Source organism: Mastigoproctus giganteus, chromosome 8 (assembly GCF_048544385.1).
Source record: "Mastigoproctus giganteus isolate SK-2022 chromosome 8, ASM4854438v1, whole genome shotgun sequence".
NCBI lineage: Eukaryota > Metazoa > Arthropoda > Arachnida > Uropygi > Thelyphonidae > Mastigoproctus > Mastigoproctus giganteus.
This window is the reverse complement of record NC_143582.1, coordinates 15,708,774-15,722,409: the sequence shown is the minus strand read 5'-3', so window position 1 is coordinate 15,722,409 and position 13,636 is coordinate 15,708,774. Positions and strand designations below refer to the sequence as shown.

General features: G+C 35.1%; 1 protein-coding gene across 3 annotated transcripts in view; it reads left to right on the top strand.

Moving 5' to 3' along the window:
* The window catches only part of LOC150081292 (splicing factor, proline- and glutamine-rich-like), a 288,175-nt gene that overhangs the window by 240,881 nt on the left and 33,658 nt on the right, over window positions 1-13,636 (top strand). Inside the window, exon 8 of one of the 3 annotated variants that reach the window (XR_016547290.1) lies at window positions 6,304-6,439. The exons of the other annotated variants lie outside the window; for them this stretch is intronic. The gene's annotated coding sequence lies outside the window, so the exon portion shown is untranslated. The remainder of the gene's footprint in view (window positions 1-6,303; window positions 6,440-13,636) is intronic. 3 annotated transcript variants of the gene reach the window in all.

The following is a 13,636-nucleotide window of genomic DNA, read 5'->3' as shown; positions in this document are numbered from 1 at the left end:
CAACTCCTTTTGATGACCTGATATGTTTTCCTTGCAGCTTTAATTTTGGAAATTAAAAAAAAATAAAAAAATTGTTCCTTATCCACTATGTACTCAGTGGATAAGGAACACATTTGACATCAATGCTGGCTATGTACTCAGTGGCAGTATAAGCAATATTTTGCATTGCCATGATGTAGCATCCACCCACCTGCATGCAGTTATGGTCGTTTGCGACAAATGTGATCCCACCCACCTGCATGCAGTTATGGTCGTTTGCGACAAATGTGATCCCACAAAGTGTGCAATACAGTTTTGTAGTAAAGTCCTGTGAGTTTTATGACATGGCACAACATGCTGGTAAACCATTCCTTGAATGTAAAAAAAAAAGAGATGACCTTTCCTGCAAAAGCCACAACTTTAATTTTTTCGGTGTTGGCGATGATGTAGACTTCCAAACAGAGCTCTGTTGCTTGGTCTATGGGTTGAAATGAAGCTATGTCTCATCTGCCATTATCACCCTGTGAAGAACCTCACCATTTTCAGTAACCACTCCATTGCAGCTCCTTGCAAACCTCCATGCAAACTTGGCTGTTGCTCTGGTGTTATAGTCTTGGAACCCAGCATGCAAAAAACACATCATATGCAAAATGTTCGTGGAGATACTTCCTACTGATATTCGCAACATATCTACCAGTAGCTTTACTTTTTGACATTTCTATATGATGATCTTCTCTTACGATTATAGAAGCAGCATTTATAGTTTCTGTAGTGACAGCTGTGGCTGAATCTCCAGGACTGCCAATTTTTCATCACAAAATAATAATAATGCTAGTGCCAACCATTCATAATTTAGGCTACAATAGCCCCACTCCCCAACCAGGCTTTATCAGAGCTTTTACACTCACTGTGTGATGAAGGCTCCAGTAAAGGTGCTGTTAATGTATTGCTGAATAATAAATGATTTTATCTTTGTATAAACAGTGTAGGTAATTTTTATCTTTATGGATAACCTCCACAAAAAAAGATTCATTATTAGCCATATGGTGCAAGGAAGCCTGAGGCCTATGCTGCACTGGCCAAAAAAAAAAAAAAAATTCTGAGTTACCTTGAGAGAGCAAGAAAACAAAGAGTCAGAAGTAGAAAGGAATCGCCAAGAAAGAGAAGAATGATGATACCCAGCCCAGGATCCTGGGTGTGCCAAGCCCATACTTAATTCAGTATCATTTAAAATTCTTTTAAAAATTCAAAATTTCTAAATTTTTCCTCATAATTTATTTCTTTCAATATTTGTATTACCAGGAATTTAATTCCCCTGATGAAACTTGCTTACTTTTAACTGAATGGCTGAAAAAGTAAAGTTGTTGTGACTTCAAAATCATCTCTGCTTACCTGAGTGGTTTGTAGTAAGGTGAATTTAATATTCCAGCATGAACAGCAATTTGTTTCAGCCTTTATTCTTCAAAAACCATACTCATAATTAACTTGTGCATTTTGATACCATTTGATGCTTTCTGTATACTTCACTTTTAAGTTTTGAATATCATAAAATTAATTATTTTTATTTTTCTTCCCACTACATTAACTTGTTGTTTTTTATTGAAAGCTTTGAATGAATGTCCTTGTTATAGGCAGTCATATGTTAATATGTCCAAAATTCATGTCAAGCATAGCCTCTTTCTGTAGGTAGCTGTGAGCAAGCTGGGTTTGCTGCTTAGTGCATTGATTGATCTCTTGTAGTGAAGGCACTGTCACAAGTTGGCTTGGCCGCCTCCGTAGCCAGGTGGGAAGGAGCAGCAGTGCGTAGCATACACTTCTTGATTAGACCGGGGTTCGAGCCCGTCACCACCAAATACGGAGGTTGCGGAAAGGTCAGGAAATGACCACCGCATATCCCAGAGCAATATGGCCTTAGTTGCTAATGCTCCTAAAAACCAAATAACAAACAAACAAGTTGGCTTGGTATTAAACTGCTCTAATGGAGAAGTATATACAGCAGGCCCTCGTTATAACGTGGTTCGCTTTACACTGATTCGCTATAACGCTGTTCTTATGTTATAATTAGTATTAGTATTAGTAATGGCTGCATGGTGCAAGAAAGCCTATGGCTTAAGCTACACTAGCCAAAAAAATAAATAAATAAACCGAATAAAACAATGATAAAAAAAAATAAACAATAATAATTAATAAAAGAAAAGGAAATTAAACCTATCATCCTATGCACTTCCCTCACCTGGGGGCACTATCCAGATGACCTTTGAATTTCCCCAAACTGTCAGCCTCTACCACCCACGTAGGCAATTTATTCCAGTAATTTATAACTCGCTGGCTAAAATAAAACTTCCTGCAGTCCAATCTAAACATTTCCCCCCATAACTTGAATTTATGTCCCCTATTTCTAGCATCATTTATAATCTTGAAAATTTAATCCTCATTCATTTTACTGATGCCTCTCAGAGCCTTAAACACCTTGATGAAATCTCTATGGTGTCTAGTTTCCAAACTCTGCAACCCACATATTCTATGTCTTTCTTCATAAGGACGCCCTTTTGCCGATCTCACCAGGCGAGTTACCTGTCTTTGTACCCTTTCAAGAAGCTCGATGTGTTTCTTCAGGTGCGGTCTCCATACTTGAACGCAGTATTCCAAGTGTGGTCTAACAAAAGCCTTATATAATGGGATTATCACGTCCCTATCTCTACTTGCAAAATTTCGATAGATCATCGATAGGACACCATGGGCCTTTCTCGTAACCTGTTTACAATGCTCAGAGAATTTTATGTCTGACCGTATCGTAACACCCAAGTCCCTTTCCTCCAGTACTGGGTTTAGTTGAACTCCACCAAGTGAATAAGTTATTTTGGGATTACTGTTTCCCAGGTGTAATACCTTACACTTTGTGTTGGATTAAAGCATAGCTGCCATTTTTCTGACCATTCGTGAAGTCTATCTAGGTCTCTCTGAAGAAGCTCGGTTTGACAGTGATCATTAACTACTCTACCAATTTTAACATCATCTGCAAATTTAGACATCACGCCCTCTTCATCGATGTTGTTTATGAAAATTAAAAACAACAGTGGTTCTAATACTGATCCTTGGGGAACTCCACTTCTTACATCAACCCAATCTGTGGAATAGCCATTTATCACAACTCTCTGCCTCCTGCCCTGAAGCTATCCTGCTATCCATCTAAGGATTTTCCCAGTGATTCCAACCTGTTCCAGCTTATAAAGCAACTGCTCATGTGGGACTGAGTTAAAAGCTTTGCTGAAATCTAAATAAACAATGTCGAAATTATTCCCTAAATCCAGCTCACGAATGACCCTTTCAAAAAAGCGAACCAGATTTGTTAAACATGATTTTCCCTTTACAAAACCATGCCGAGTATCCTTGAGAATTTCAGTTCGATCCAAATGATCCTGAATTCCACCCTTGATCATTGCCTCCATGATTTTCCCTACCACTGAAGTCAGACTGACAGGTCAATAATTTCCCACTTAACTCTTAGAGCCACCCTTATGTATGGGAGATACATTTTCACTTTTCCATTCCAAGGGAATCTCCCCAGAGTCTAGTGATGCTTGCATAATTAGCTTCGATGGTTCAATGCACTCACTTGCCGCCTCCCTTAAGATTATAGGGTATATTCCAACAACTCCAGGAACCTTACTGGCCTGTAGGTGCAAAAGTTTTTTCATTAAATAATCTTGTGAAATTTCAATATCATTAATTGCATATTTTTCATCTTTGTTCCCACAATTTCCCATTGCCACAAAAGGTTTTTCATTTGTAAATATTGATGCAAAATAACTGTTGAGTTCATCTGCAACAGCAGCTGGCATATTTAATACTATCCCCTTTCCCTTACGTAAAGGTCCGATCTGGTTTTTTCTGGAACCCTCCTCGTGGAGTATTTTTTTAATGGTAAATACGCATTCAAGGCATCTGTGATTAATGTTTTAAAAGCATACCACATTTCAGTTGTATTCATTCTCTGTGCGATATCTACCCAGTTAATAGAGGCCATGTAGTACCTCAAGGCATCGTAATTTCCTTCTCTGAAATTAAAACCCATTCCTTTGCCTTTTACTGCTGCTACCTCTCTCATCATCATCCACCGTAGAACTCCCTGATAACTTCCTGCTACTGGTTCCTCTACTGTCAGCCCTGTTATGTCATCTGATTCATAGGTGATGATGAGGTCTAGGATATTCTTTTTTCTAGCACTTTCCCTGACATGTTGATACAAATAACAGTCATCTAGTTGTTTTAAAATTTTGTTCCCCCTGTCAAGTTTCCTTCCTATTTACTCCAATCATTTAGAGGCAAATGGAAATCAACCATAATAAGACATTGATGCTTACTTGCCCATTCCATTTGCATGTAGAGGCTTTCATCATAATCTTCACAATCACCTGGACTGTAGATTACTCCTACTCGCATTATACCTTTGTTTCCAACTATCTCACACCATACAGATTCTATACTAGCATGTGAAACGTCTGAATCCGGGAAAGCTATCATCGCACTCAGGCTGCTTCTGATAAGAAGCATTACCCCACCACCCCTTCCATCTACCCTATCCTTCCTAAATATATTATACAAGCCATACTGAAACTCATCATCCCCAATTTCCGGGTGGCACCACGTCTCCGTAAGCCCTATTATGTCCGCGTTACTTGTTTTAACCAACAATTCGAATTCGCACATTTTATTGACGACACTTTTAACATTACTATATAAACAATTAAGACTTACTGTTCTTGTATATTTAACTACCCTAACACAACCCTTGAAGTTTTTTAGGCTCTCTTCCCTGGCATTAGCTACCCGCTCACTTGAAACGTTTCTGCCCCGAGAACATCTAGATAATATGTCCAGTTGGGGTAACAGATAAGAACCCTTGAGGTATGTGCAAGAGTTACTTTGATAATCCATATCCTGCTATAACGCTCTTTTACAGATTGCATTTTTGGCATATTAACAAAATCGTTTCATTTGATGGAGTCGAAAGCTTAAAAATGAATAGAAAAACAGCATTAAAATGTTTTCTACGCCAACTTGAGAAATTTTCCCACGCTCAGTGAAATTTAATTGCAGTACAGAGACTTGTTATGTAGTTCCGAGATCAACATTTTAAAAAATGATCAAGTATATTGCTTGTAATATTTGTGTTATATGCATTTATCTGAAGTCTAGTGATTACCCAGTACAGTATTAGACATCGTGCATTATGGACAGTTTACTCGGACATTGTATCATAATTAATGCAACCAACGCAGTTACATTTTCGAAGAGTTAATAATGGCGGATAAGAATGAAAACGCAACGTCTGGACACAGTAAAAAGACTACAAATGTAAGAAGAGGACTGAATTTGATGATTAAATTAGACGTTTTGAAGCGAATCAATTCCAGTCAGCGACAAGCGGATGTATGCCATAATTTAGGACTGGCAAGTTTAACTGTAAGAACAATTATAAAAAATGAATTAATTTTAGCAACAGGAAAGACAGCTGTTCCATTGCAAGCAACTAGGGTAGGCCGGCTATTAGGATTGAAATGGAGAGACTAAGTAATTTTATTGAAGATAACATCCGATGCAGAATTCAGTTAAGTTAAATTTTATTTAAAAAAGAGAGAGAGAGAGAGTGAGTGATTACCCTATATGATATATATTTGAATATCTGAAGAAAACTCACCTAAAAAAAAAAATGTGGAACCATTTAAAACTAGTAAGGGCTGGTTGAATAGATTTAAAATCCAGGGAGAAGCCACAAGTGCAGATCAAGGAGTCAAAACTTTCAAAAAAGAACTGGTTAAAATTATTGATGAGGGGTATTATGTGTTATACCTCTCAACAAGTTTTTAATTTTAAGTTTAATTTTGATACGTAAGTAGTTACCACATAATTATATACTTATATAATGCAGAATATTTTATATGTACACATATTTGAATATTAAATATTTTGACCGACATTTGTGCGTCTTTTCACTACCATTTATTGTTGATTAGGAAATATCCTATGGCACCGACCGCAACTCACAAATACATATGTTACCTTATGGGAATGCTGCGCTCGCTTAGCACATATTCACTTAGTGCTCTGTTTTTCTGGAACGAATTATCAGCGTTAAGCGGGGGTCACCTGTATATTTCTTTTTATTTATAGTGTATGCCGCTACCAATCCCAGGTTTTGTAGCATAAATTTTGAAACATATCTAAGTTGCTATTGCTTCTAATTTGTCTCAGTGAATGTTGAATTTACACCAACTGTATTATCTTGGCAAGTGACAACTTCATTTCAAACCTCTCTTATAGATTGTAATGATGACTTTAGATGCTGTCATGGACTATGGAATAGCCTTCAAGTAAAGTTCAGTAATTTTGCTTGTAGTTTTAATCCTCTGACAGGCACGCAAATTGCTTCTCATTGACAGATGCACCTTGGGATCAGGTATGCCATTTTATGATCTTAAAATTGGCATGAAAAAATTTAAAATTGTTCACTTTTGATGCCTCCCTTTATTTTCAATCTATTATGAACACAACTGTAAATAATCTTTTTTTGTTTATATTAAAAGCATATATATTTAATTATTTTTTTAAAAATAAAATCCCCCTTTACCATGCCTTAGACATGTTTTTTCATGTGTTAAAAAATGCCACCTTTGGGCTTTATCTTTACTGTTGCCAAGCAAAACTCGAAAGAAACTAAGATCGAGTATCTCACATCATGCAGTTATTGGTCCATTTTGGAAAAACATAACACCTGAAGTGGCTGAACACCTTCAGTTGGAAACACATTGATCAGAGGTTAGATAGCATGCTTTGGTAATTGGATGGGAAAGATGCAGTTAATTTTAAATTCCTGTTTTTCAACACAAGATAATTAATATGTATAAATAGGCATTAAGGGAATGCTTGGTTCTTATTATTATTTTTTTTTATTCTTATGGCCACACTTCTTCAGTAACAAAACAATAATGTAGATTGATCGGAAACAATAATTGAGAAATTTGGCATTAATGTCACATGTATAGATTTTGTTTAAATTAGAAAAAATCACTTTGGCATACTTTATCCAGGGATGCTCCTGTCACTGGGTTAAATTGTTCATTCCACACCATATGTACATGAGAACTCTAAGGCTTGTCAACACCAACTGAATGCCAGAAGGTATTGAGTTAAAATTTATGTTAATTGCTGGAAGAATGATTTTTAGGGTTTTCCTTCAGGTGCCGAGTGAGTTTGTTTAAAGTGAATGAAAACCCATAAAGTGAAGATGAGTTTTTCCAAATTGCTCTGAACTACAAGTGTTAATTCCTGGGATGTAATGTTTTTGATAGTATAGATCATAGCTATTGTGCTCAATATGTTCTACGTTAATTTTAATATTTGTAGAAGAATAAGAGAAATTTACTCCAATATGATATTCTCCAGAAATTAAAATGAATATAACGTTACCATAAAAAATACAATAAAATGATTACAGAAAATTTTTTTTTACTGTAATCGTTTTGTATTAATGTTACATTCATTTTAATTTCTGGAGAGTATCATATTGAGGTAAATTTCTCTTATTTTTCTACAAAGGAATGTAATGTATATACACCTCACAGCAAACAAATGGTGTACAGGGTGTTCATAATGTCTTGTCAAGTCATGGGAAAGAAGTATTATTGACAACATTGTTGTAATGGGCCACACTCTTTTAATGCAGTCTGTATATTTGAGTGTCCAATGTGTGTTCCTGCAAGCAAGTTGTACTTCTAACCATGGACTTTCAGTAAAATGCAATATACTGTATTTTTCTCATAACCTGTTACAGTTTCTCCAGTTTGTCTTAAGTCTTTACTCATTTGCCCCTTGGTAATTTATTATTTCTTTTAAAATCTAAGCCCTACATGCAAAAGGTTAAATCTAAATTTAACATTTTTCATGCAAGGGTTCTCATATATCATCCTAGGATGGGGAGCGAGTCTGTATTTTAGAAGTGATTGGCTGCTGTGTTTTAATATCTGAACTCTTATGCAGAATCATCACAAAACTGTTCTCTAGTTTGAATTGCTTATATATCAGTTTCCACAGACCTGGAAAATTTAGATAATTAAAGAATTTGAAATTTTTAATCTTGTGGAAAACCTTAATTATATACCTATTTTCAGTTATATGACTTTCTCTTTCTATGACTCGACTTGGCACATTATGGCCTTAGATGCCAATTCATTGTTGCCCTAAAACAATATATTTCTAATGATTATGGTAATTGTCAGTATGTCACTATTAACTGTTATTACCAATATGGTAATAATAGTGACATACTATGGTAAAAAGAGAAAGAGAAGAATAGTTGATACAATTGCTGCTACCAGCAATTGTATCAACTATTCTTCTAAATAGAACTATTCTTCTAGCTAAATAGTGTGGAAAGCATCTTGAGTTGCAACTATAACTTGTTTTCTGCAAATTGATGGCCTCATAAATAAATGTTTAATTTTTTGGGAAAATCAAAAATTGCACGTGAGAGGTCAGGATATTTGGGGGTGGGGGGGGGGTAACACAACAGTATTTTATTTTGAAATCTTTTGTATGAGAAGTTGAGTGCTGTGTAAGTTTATTGTGCAAAGTGCCAAAATCTTTCACTGTCCAGTTTTCTGGATGCTTTTGCTGAATTACCTCTCACAGCTGACAACACCTATACCTGTCATTCTTAATTCACAGTGGCACCTTGATAAATGACTTTTTAGTGCAAAATATGATGGTCAACAGAATCTTTTAGAATTACTTTCCTCTTTGACCTGTGTTGCCAAAATTTTTGTGCTTTCAAATGAGGTATCCAATTCAGTGATTTACATCTGGGGTGTAGAGAAAACACAGAGTCTCATTCCAGCAAGATGGACTGTAGGAACTACAAATCATTATTAGATGTTGTAAAATTATTGCAAGCTGCTATCTCTTCATTGTACTGAGTAACACAATGCATGTTAAAATATTTCTTTAAATTCCATTCATTTCAGTGGTTCTGATTCATAAGTTGGTCCAACTGTTTCAATATTTTGGGCATGCAAGCAGTTAAAGGTCTTTCAGCATAGTTATTATGTGCCAAATATTTGCTTCCTTTTTTGAATTCAATGCCATTCAAACAGGGTAGTACAAGACAGGATCTTCTGTAAACCTGACACATCATTTCCGATGTTTCAGACTAAGAATTTCCTAAACATTCTCAAAATTTGATATTTGCATAATGTTTCAAATTTGATATTTTTCTCACTCAGAAATTATGATAAAATAAATGCACTTTAAATGCAGACAGTAACAATCCTTTTCTTCAAACACGGATTCAGGTTGAAACGTGGAATACGACAACAGCAAATCTTGCTGCATTTATTGACCTGTGGCTGGTGGCATATACAGGTAGGGTGGGGATCAGACCCCTCCCCACCACCACCACCACCACCACCACCACCACCACCACCATTAGACCTACGCATGTGTTTTAATCAGTAATAGTATAATTCTTAGCAGGAATATTAAATGTCACATTTAAAATGAGCTTTCTTATGAAAAGAATTTATCATTTTTTACTTGACTTGTACTACTACTGAGTGTGTATGGCATGCATGGTGGGGTATATCAGGGTGGGATTGCGCACATGCATGCTGTATGTTATAATAGCGAGGATTGTTTGAATGTTTGGCATCATTAAATATTCATTGTGGTATTATAATTACAACAGAAGTACTTGATGAATTGGCTAAAATCCCAATTCAGCTTGAGCTACATTTGCAAGAAAATAAATATATATGTACTAATATTATTTACAGTTAAAATTTTTGTGATTTTTTTTTTTTTTTTTTTTTATTAGATGTTAAATTTAGTCTGGTATTCTGCAATAATTTCTTGTCATTTATAATTTTTATATGTAGTGTAGTAACCAAAAACGAAATAGTAAAAGTCAACAATCATTTAATTTTAATATTTTTACCTGATTTTGATTTATATAAAATAATTATTGATCAATATTTTATTAGTTTCCATGGTCACTTTTTTTTTTATATTGCCACCCATGATAGCATCCTGTGTACGCCAATGACTATTGCTGTGCAGCCAGTCCAGGAACTTCTTGACTTTAGTACATAAATAAAGTAAAATCCTGTTATAGTGAATACTGTTTTAATGAAAATTTCAATGTAACAGAAATATTTCTAGGTCTTGACTGACGTCCGTTATTATTAGTACTTTGTAAGTCTCATTTGATTGAAATAGTTTTAATGAAATATTCAGTGCAACAAACTATTTTAACTATTATTCCACCTATGCTTAAAATGTGCTGGTATACATACAACAAAAGAAGAATTTTATTGGGAAATTATGAATGTTACTGTGTGACCCATTCATTCACTTTGAAAATGGAAGTTTTAAAAGATCCAGTAAAACAATTATGATCACACCTTACCTTTTTTTCTAACTTTTTTTTTTAATCCCAGCATATTTGATTTCATTAAGTTGAATTTTCCTATTGGGGATTGGGGGTGAGCAAAACTGGTGTATTAATATGTGAAAAGTAACAGTTCTATCTACTGTACAGAATGGGTGGTATTTCTTAAAAATAAAATAAAATACCTTTCAAAATGGACCTTGAAAACAATATTGTTTATAATTTTTTATTGATTTTGAAGTCAATATTTAGGTAAAATAAAATCACTTCTATACAGGGTGTCTCAAAAATACACGGCATAACTTCAGGAATGAGTTCCTCATATGTAGACAATAAAAATATTTTATATCAACATAGTTCCGGCAATGCTTGGTTTCCGAGTTTTGACGGTCTATCTATGATACTTAACTGTTCATATCACCTTATAGTAATTGTTCAGAATGTCCACCTTCTGCCTGAATACAGGCTTCAGATCGACGTCTCATGGACTTGCAAAGACAATGCTAAATTCCTGGCATGTTTTGTATTGTCTCACAACCTTCCACAATTCGATTGCGGAGAGTTTCCACACCAGCTACCGGAGTCGAATTCACCAGTGACTTTAAATAGCCCCAAAAGAAGAAATCTAGTGGGTTTAAATCAGGTGAGCGTGGAGGCCAGGCAGTTGGTCCACCTCTACCTATTCACCAACCAGGAAACCTTCGATACAGGTAATTGAGGGCTAGGTGGCTGAGATGTGCGGGAGTGCCACAGTGCATGAAGTGTGCTTTATCACCTGAGGGAGATAAGAATTCCGGTTAATAACTCGGGAACCAAGCATTTCCGGAACTATGTTGATATAAAATATTTTTTATATATGAGTTCCTACATATGAGGAACTCATTCCTGAAGTTATGCTGTGTATTTTTGAGACACCCTGTATATTATAAAAGTGTGGCTAATTTTTACAAAAACAATGATCCTTTTTAAATAATTTTCTGCCCTATTCATTAAAGTAAAATTTTGGTGCAATGAAATGCATGCACTTACAGAGTTCATTGTAACAGGATTTTACTATATATTCATATTTATCAATCATTGCATTTGCTTGATTCTGAAAAGACATGATTGCTATACATCTATTCAAGGTCACAAAACTATTTAAATACTTCATTTAGTTTAAGTATTATAGTAGGCATTACCTTATTTTAAGCCTGTTCAAATGTTTTGTAGTTTGCATGCAGTCCTTAGGTGATTATCAGCTGTTGTTGCACACTGATGTAATGCTGCTGCCAAAGATTTCCTTCAGTCTTTAATAAATAGGTTGTTGTCTGGGCATTTTCAATTAATTTGTTTTAAGACCTTTGTAAATTAGCAGTTGCCATGATTACTTAGTTTTGAGGAGGAACATATATATGAACCTGTGAAAGCACAGAACTGGAATATTTAATTAATATCAAGGTAAGTCAAAGATCCTCTTGATAATACCCAAGGGTTATTTTGTACTTTTTGTTAATTGATTTATAGCATAAATAGAAAGCTATTTTAAAAATTTTAATTTTGTTTTGTAAAGTGATATTCAATTGGAGCAATGATTCCCAAATTGGGAACTGCAAGTGCTTAATGAATAAAAGAAATAATAATAAAATATATATTATTTTTTGAGGGGGATAATGTACTGTGAGGAAGAAACATTAGTTTAAAAAAATTACTTTTAAGTAGAATTTCTTGTGATAAAAAGGTTAGAGACACTCCAGTAATGTGTATCCCTTAGTCAAACACAAAAATCATACTTTACAATTTGGCAATGTCACTAAATTCCTTGTGAATATTATAATCTGACCAGCATGAAGGCCCTTCAGAAGTATTAAGACCACTAGAAATAGTAAAATATATCTAAAAATTGTGTAAAGTAACTTTTCCTCCCCTTCTATATGTAATTTCACTATCTCTTTGCAATAAACATTATCACTCATCATAGTTGGAAACCACACCCAACTTGAACATTATCCCATTATACTTACATCCTAAAGCAAATCTTTCACCTTGTTAATTTTTAACAGCACTAAAATTGACAAAGAAAAAAAAATCTAAAAATTTCTTTTTAAATCTCCTGTTATATCAAGCGCATTCCATTCAATGCCTTTGACTTTCTAACAGATTTTAGGATCTTGAACGACCTTGGTGCCAATAATTCTTCATGTCCTTAATCAATTGCTCCCACCCTTTCTTGTCATCTTTTTACAGTCCTTTACACTGATGTTTTTCCTTCTGCATGAAAATTTACTCATGTCCAGTCAGTTTTCCAGAAGGGTAATAAATCTGTGCTTTTCAGTTATTCCATTGTGCTTGCTTTAACTCATTCCATAATAATGGGGAAATCTATCAGCTGCCAAATCTTACTCTATCTCACCCTTCATCTGATTAATGATTGACAATTTTGAGGCTTCTAGTTATGTTTGCCAAATACTCCTGGTTATGATAGGTGGCTGATTTTAATGCTAGCTTTCCTCCTAGGGTTCTCTTCTTTTATGAACCCTCCCCTCCAGTGTTGTTAATGATTTGTTCATTGATTGAAAATACCATTTATTTTACTTATGATGATATATTACATTTACCTTCCCAGATTGACAAACCGTGCTCTTCAAATAGCTACAACTTTTCAAATACTGATCTCCAGTCCTATCTAACTTGCAAGGGAAGGGAAAAAAAAAAAAAAAAAAATCAAGTTAATTGACGAATCCTCACCATACAGATACTTTCTGCTGCCTGCCTTCTCTGCAGATGTTTCTGTGGGTACTCTTCTGTTGAATTAGCATATGTAATTTCACTTCTTTCTTCCAAACCAGTCCATCAGCTAGTGAACTTACATTTTCATAGTTGAGCTCCAATCTTGCCAAAAATAACCTCCCTTTGTAAGTATCCTGAAAATTGGAAATACGGAAATTCAACCCACTCAGCAGCTGTCTTCCATCTTCTCAACCAATGTATGATACTAGAGTACTTTAAGTGAAGTTGCCTAACCCCAGGGGCTCACATCTGGTGAGTATGGGCTTGGCACACCCAGGGTCCTGAGCTGGATACCATCATTCTTCTCTTCTTGGTTAATACCTTCTACTTCTCTCTCTCTCTCTCTCTCTCTCTCTCTCTCTCTCTGGGTAACTTGGAAATTTTTTTTTTAGCTGGTGCAGTATAAGCCTCAGGCTTCCTTGCACTATATGGCTAGTAATAATA